Source organism: Rutidosis leptorrhynchoides, chromosome 9 (genome assembly GCF_046630445.1).
Source record: "Rutidosis leptorrhynchoides isolate AG116_Rl617_1_P2 chromosome 9, CSIRO_AGI_Rlap_v1, whole genome shotgun sequence".
NCBI lineage: Eukaryota > Viridiplantae > Streptophyta > Magnoliopsida > Asterales > Asteraceae > Rutidosis > Rutidosis leptorrhynchoides.
This window is the reverse complement of record NC_092341.1, coordinates 193739627-193745653: the sequence shown is the minus strand read 5'-3', so window position 1 is coordinate 193745653 and position 6027 is coordinate 193739627. Positions and strand designations below refer to the sequence as shown.

General features: G+C 35.5%; 1 non-coding gene across 1 annotated transcript; it reads left to right on the top strand.

The window, feature by feature from the left end:
• The first annotated feature begins 5694 nt into the window (after nucleotides 1–5694).
• On the top strand, nucleotides 5695–5801 carry LOC139869715 (small nucleolar RNA R71). Its single transcript, XR_011766300.1, has one exon. It is a non-coding gene; the product is annotated as a small nucleolar RNA R71 (small nucleolar RNA).
• The last annotated feature ends 226 nt before the right edge of the window (nucleotides 5802–6027 follow it).

Here is a 6027-nt window from a genome sequence, read left to right as displayed (position 1 = left end):
ACAAAAATATACGTCTCTCTTTTCGGTAAAGTAATTTCGGCTATATTACCTACTTTTACTCTTGACGAATTTTTGAAATATTTTGAGTTGATTGATTAAAGATATTTATACCTTATGAATAAACGGTAAATTTCGCAGTGATGAATTAAATTTTTGTATGATATCAATAATTTCAGTTTATTATACCTAATTTTATTGAATATCAATTTAATACTTTATAGCGAACAATTCAGCGTTTATTAACAAAAGGTTTAAAAGCAATAAAAATAAAAATAAAAACTGTACATACTTACCTATGAGATAGAATTCTCAGAGACCTTCTTTAGTTGACTCATAAGAGAGTCGTTCAATTTGGTTTTCCATTGCTACATAAGCGTATCCACGAATTTTCAATAATTTTTCTTCTAAACATATGAACGGTCCTTCTCTGCATAGAGTAACAAACTCGGTATTGGAATGTGTTTGATTGTTCGAGCATTTCCCTTCGTGAGAGCATTTTCCGCATTTATGACATTTTTCAAGATGTCTTGCTCTTCTTTTTGCTGCGGATTTTGATTTTCCTTTACCGAAATGTATCTTATTATGATTGTTCCTGAGTTCTTTTCTCACTTCGTCCATTTTGCCTCTTATCTCCGACACCAGGTCACTCGAGAGGGTGTCATTATTACGTTTAGCAATCAAAGCGTGTAGCATTAGACCATGGTTCAAATCAAAAGAATTCTTCATCTCGTAAAACCTCAAAAAATAAAAAATTCAGAATGGGGGGAGAAGACTAGTTCTTTAGTGTCTGCTAGGGAAAGACCAATCGGATTCCATTCTTGAAAACTACACGAAAACAGAAAATCTAACTCTAGACAGCATTATATTATTTCTTAGAACATTTGAATCACCCCACACTTAGGTGGCTGTGGTGTTGAAATTGTGATTGACTTCATTGTTCACTTCCATCGGACCATCAATATAGTGTTTAACTCTGTGACCATTAACTTTAAATTCAATTCCCTTTGAATTTATCAACTCTATTGTTCCGTATGGTAAAACTCTTTTGACTATGAATGGTCCGGACCATCTTGATTTCAATTTTCCAGGAAATAGCTTGAATCATGAATTGAAAAGAAGGACTCTGTCTCCTTCCTTAAATTCTTTTGAACTTCTGATTCTTTTATCATGCCATTTCTTCGTTCTTTCCTTATAGATTAACGAATTTTCATATGCATCATTTCTTAATTCTTCTAATTCATTTAGTTGACTTAACCGCAGATGTCCAGCTTCATGCAAATCAAGATTACATGTCTTCAAAGCCCAAAATGCTTTGTGCTCAATTTCTACTGGAAGGTGACATGCTTTTTCGTAAAGTAGTTTAAAAGGTGTGGTTCCAATTGGAGTTTTTTATGCTGTTCTAAAAGCCCAGAGTGCATCCTCCAATTTAATGGACCAATCCTTCGGATTTGATCCTACAGTTTTCTCTAGAATACGTTTTAATGCTCTGTTGGTATTTTCAACTTGTCCACTTGTTTGTGGAAGATAATCGGTGAAGATTTTATGAGTTACTCCATATATTTTGAGAACTTTCTCAAGTTGATTATTACAGAAATGAGTTCCCCGATCACTTATTAAAGCTTTCGGTGTTCCGAACCTAGCAACAAGACGTTTTAAAAAGTTGACTACAACTCCTGCATCGTTAGTTGGGAGAGCTTGTGCTTTTGCCCATTTAGATACAGAATCAATGGCAACGAGAATGTAGAGATTATTATGAGATTTTGGAAATTGACCCATAAAGTCAATACCCCAAACGTCGAAAACTTCACATACTTGAATGACGTTTTGTGGCATTTCATCACGTTGACTTATTTTTCCAGCCCTTTGACATGCATTACAGGATTTACAAAGAAGGTGCACGTCTTTGAAAATTGAAGGCCAATAGAATCCAGCATCGTAGACCTTCTTTGCTGTGATTTGAGGCCCATAATGCCCTCCTGTTGGTCCTGTGAGACAATGGTTCAAAATTTGACTAGCTTCATCTCCGAATACGCATCGGCGTATTATTCCATCATGACATCTCTTAAACAAATGTGTATCCTCCCAAAAATAATGTTTTATATCACTAAAGAATTTCTTTCGTTTTTGGTACGGCAACCCTTTTTCAAGGAATCCACATACTAAGTAGTTTGCAAAGTCTGCAAACCATGGAATTTCACTATAATCGATTTGCAGGAGATATTCATCAGGAAAGTTATCTTGTATAGTTGATTCATTTAGAACTTCTAATTCGGGATTTTCAAGGCGAGAAAGATGATCAGCTGCGAGATTTTCTGCTCCCTTTTTATCTCGGATTTCAATATCGACCTCTTGTAAGAGTAAGATCCAACAGATTAATTGTGATTTGGCATCTTGTTTCAAAAATAGGTATCTAAGAGCAGAATGATCAGTACAGACCACCGTTTTAGCTAGAACGAGATATGAACGAAATTTGTCAAAAGCAAAAACGATAGCAAGGATTTCTTTTTCAGTAGTTGTGTAATTCGTTTGTGCTCCTTGTAATCTCTTACTAGCATAATAAATAGGTTGAAATCTCTTTTCAATCCTTTGACCTAAAACGACTCCCATTGCAAAATCACTTGCATCGCACATGAGTTCAAATGGTAGATTCCAATTTGGAGTTATCATGATCGGCGCGTTAGTAAGTTTTTCTTTAAGAATATTAAAAGATTTGATGCATTCATCCGAAAAGATGAATGGAGCATCTTTTTCTAGGAGTTTATTCATAGGAGTGGCAATTTTAGAAAAATCTTTTATGAAACGTCGGTAAAAACCGGCATGCCCTAGAAAACTCCTAACTCCTCTAACATTGGTGGGATGTGGAAGTTTAGCAATTACATCTACTTTAGCTCTATCCACTTTAATTCCCTCACTTGAAATTTTATGACCAAGAACGATGCCTTCTTTAACCACGAAATGTCATTTCTCCCAATTAAGTACTAGATTTGATTTCTCGCATCTAATAAGCATTCGTTCAATATTAACTAGACATGTTTCAAAAGTATCACCGAAGACTGAAAAGTCATCCATGAAACTTCCATGCATTCTTCTATCATGTCGTGAAAAATCGCCATCATGCATCTTTGAAAAGTTGTAGGGGCGTTGCAAAGTCCAAATGACATGCGTTTTTAAGCAAAAGTACCATAAGTGCACGTGAAGGTGGTTTTCTCTTGGTCCTTGGGTGCGATTGGAATTTGAAAGTATCCGTAGAAACCGTCAAGAAAATAATAGTAACTGTTCCCAGCTAACCTTTCCAACATTTGATCAATGAAAGGTAAGGGAAAGTGATCTTTTCTGGTGGCGTCATTTGATTTTCTATAATCAATACAAACACGCCATCCTGTTATAGTCCTATTAGGAATAAGCTCATCTTTTCCATTTGTGATGACAGTGACGCCACCCTTCTTAGGTACGCATTGAACTGGGCTTACCCATGGACTATCAGAGATTGGATAAATTAGACCTACATCAAGCAGTTTAATAATTTCTTTCTTAACAACATCTTGCATATTAGGATTTAGTCTTCGTTGGCATTGCTCATATGTTTTATGACCTTCTTCCATAAGGATTTTATGTGTGCAATACGAAGGACTTACGCCTTTAATGTCATGAATCTTCCATGCAATAGCTGGTTTATGAGCTTTTAGCACAGAAATGAGTTGAGATTTTTTATTTTTCGTAAGAGAAGACGAGATTATTACAGGTAATTCATATTCACCACGTAAATGAGCGTATTCCAAATGGTTTGGAAGTAGTTTTAACTCTAAAATCGGTGGTTCTTCTATCGATGATTTGTATCGATATCTGTCTTCCTCTTTCCGAACTTGAAGTTTTTTTGTTATTGGTTCGTTTTCATTAGCCATGAGTGTGGCTAATATTTCAGCTTCATCAATTGGTTCAGTTCCTTCTCCTAAAGAACATTCTCCTGTTCCTTGTAATTCTGGAAATTCTTGTAACAATTCTTCTTGTGAATCTATAGTTTGAACATAATAACATGTATCATCTGCAGATTGTGATTGTTGTATGGCTCTATCAACAGAAAAGGTAACACTCTCGTCCTCTATACTTAGGGTCAGTTTCTTACCAAACACGTGTATTATTGATTTAGCCGTGTTTAAGAATGGTCTTCCTAATATAAGAGGAACTCGAGAATCTTCTTCCATGTCCAGAATAACAAAGTCTACTGGAAATACTAAAGTATCAACTTTAACTAGCATGTTCTCCATTATCCCTCTAGGATATTTTATTGATCGATCGCCTAGTTGTATGCTTATTCGTATTGGTTTCAATTTTTCGAGGTCTAGTTTAGCGTATAGTGAATACGGCATTAGATTTTTACTAGCACCTAAGTCTGCCAATGGTTCTATTGAACTAAGACTACCCAGAAAACATGGAATTGTGAAACTTCCTGTATCTGATAATTTTTCTGGTATCTTATTCAACATTACTGCAGAATAATTAGCATTCATAGTAACAGCCGAGAGTTATTCCATTTTCTTCCTATTTGTGATTAGATCTTTCAGGAATTTAGCATATCTTGACATTCCTGAAATCACATCAATGAAAGGAAGATTGACATTTATTTGTTTAAACATATTCAAGAATTTGGATTGCTCGGCTTCAAGTCTTTCTTCTCTCATTTTACTCGGGTGTGGAAGCAGTGGTTGGTATGGTTTAACATAAGGTTTAGCCTTAACTGTGTTATCTTCATTAACCTTTTCAACTACCGGTTCTTTTTCCTTCTCTTGATCAGGCTGTGGTGCCTGTATAGTAGGAATAGAGTCATCTGAAATTACAGGAATTTCAGGTGGTTTGAGTGTAATACCACTTCTTGTGGTAATAGCTTTGGCCGTTTCATTTCGGGGGTTAGCATTTGTATCGCTAGGTAGACTCCCCGGTTTTCTTTCTCCAATTAACCTCGCTAGGTTACTTACTTCTTATTCCAGATTTTGGATTGAAGCTTGTTGATTTCTAAATGCTTGAGCATTTTATTCATTGGTTTGTTTCTGAGATGTAAATAACTGGTTTTGAGATTCTATTAACTTCGCCATCATTTCGTCCAAGTTTGTCTTTTTCTCATCGGTTTGTGGTGGTTTGTTAAAATAACCAGGTCTTTGCTGATTGTAAGTATTGTTGGATACTTGTTGATTACTAGGACCTTGTTGGTTATTTTGCTGAATATTTTGATTGTACAGAATGTTTTGATTTCGATTACAGTTTGGCCTTGGCAGTTTATAATTATTTTGATAATTATTTCCTGGCCTTTGGTTCATGTATGAAACATTCTCTCTTTGTTCCATAGTTTGTTCAACACTGAGACAATCTTTTGTCAAATGTGGTCCTCCACACTGCTCACAACTAATGCGTATTGTGTGAATATCTTTAGTCATCTTTTCCATTCGTCTCTCGAAAGCATCTAGCTTTGCAGAAATAGAATCAAAGTCATTGCTAGAATCGGCTCCAGCCGCTTTAGATGAACGAAAGATATATTTTTCTTGATGCCACTCATGTGAGTGGGATGTTGTGTTATCAATAATTTTGTGAGCTTCGGTTGCAGTTTTCTTCTTAATGAAACCACCAGCTGCTGTGTCGATGTCCTTTCATGTAGCAACGTTGACTCATTTGTAAAATATTTGAACTATTTGATAAGTATCTAGACCGTGTTAAGGACATCCTCTCAACATTTTTTCGAATCTTTTCCATGCCTCATGTAACATTTCATTTGGCTTTTGTGCGAATGTGGCAATTTCTCCTTGAAGTCTCATGGCTTTAGATACCGGAAAGAATCTTTTAAGAAATTTTTCAACTAAAACATCTCATGAATCAATCGCTCCTTCGGCTAACGATTCTAACCAATCTTTGGCTTTCCCCTTTAAAGTCCAGGGAAACAACATGAGATAAATAGTTTCATCCTCAAATTCTCGAATCTTAATTAGATTACAAATCCTACTAAAAGTTCGAAGATGTTCGTTTGGATCTTCTTTTGCT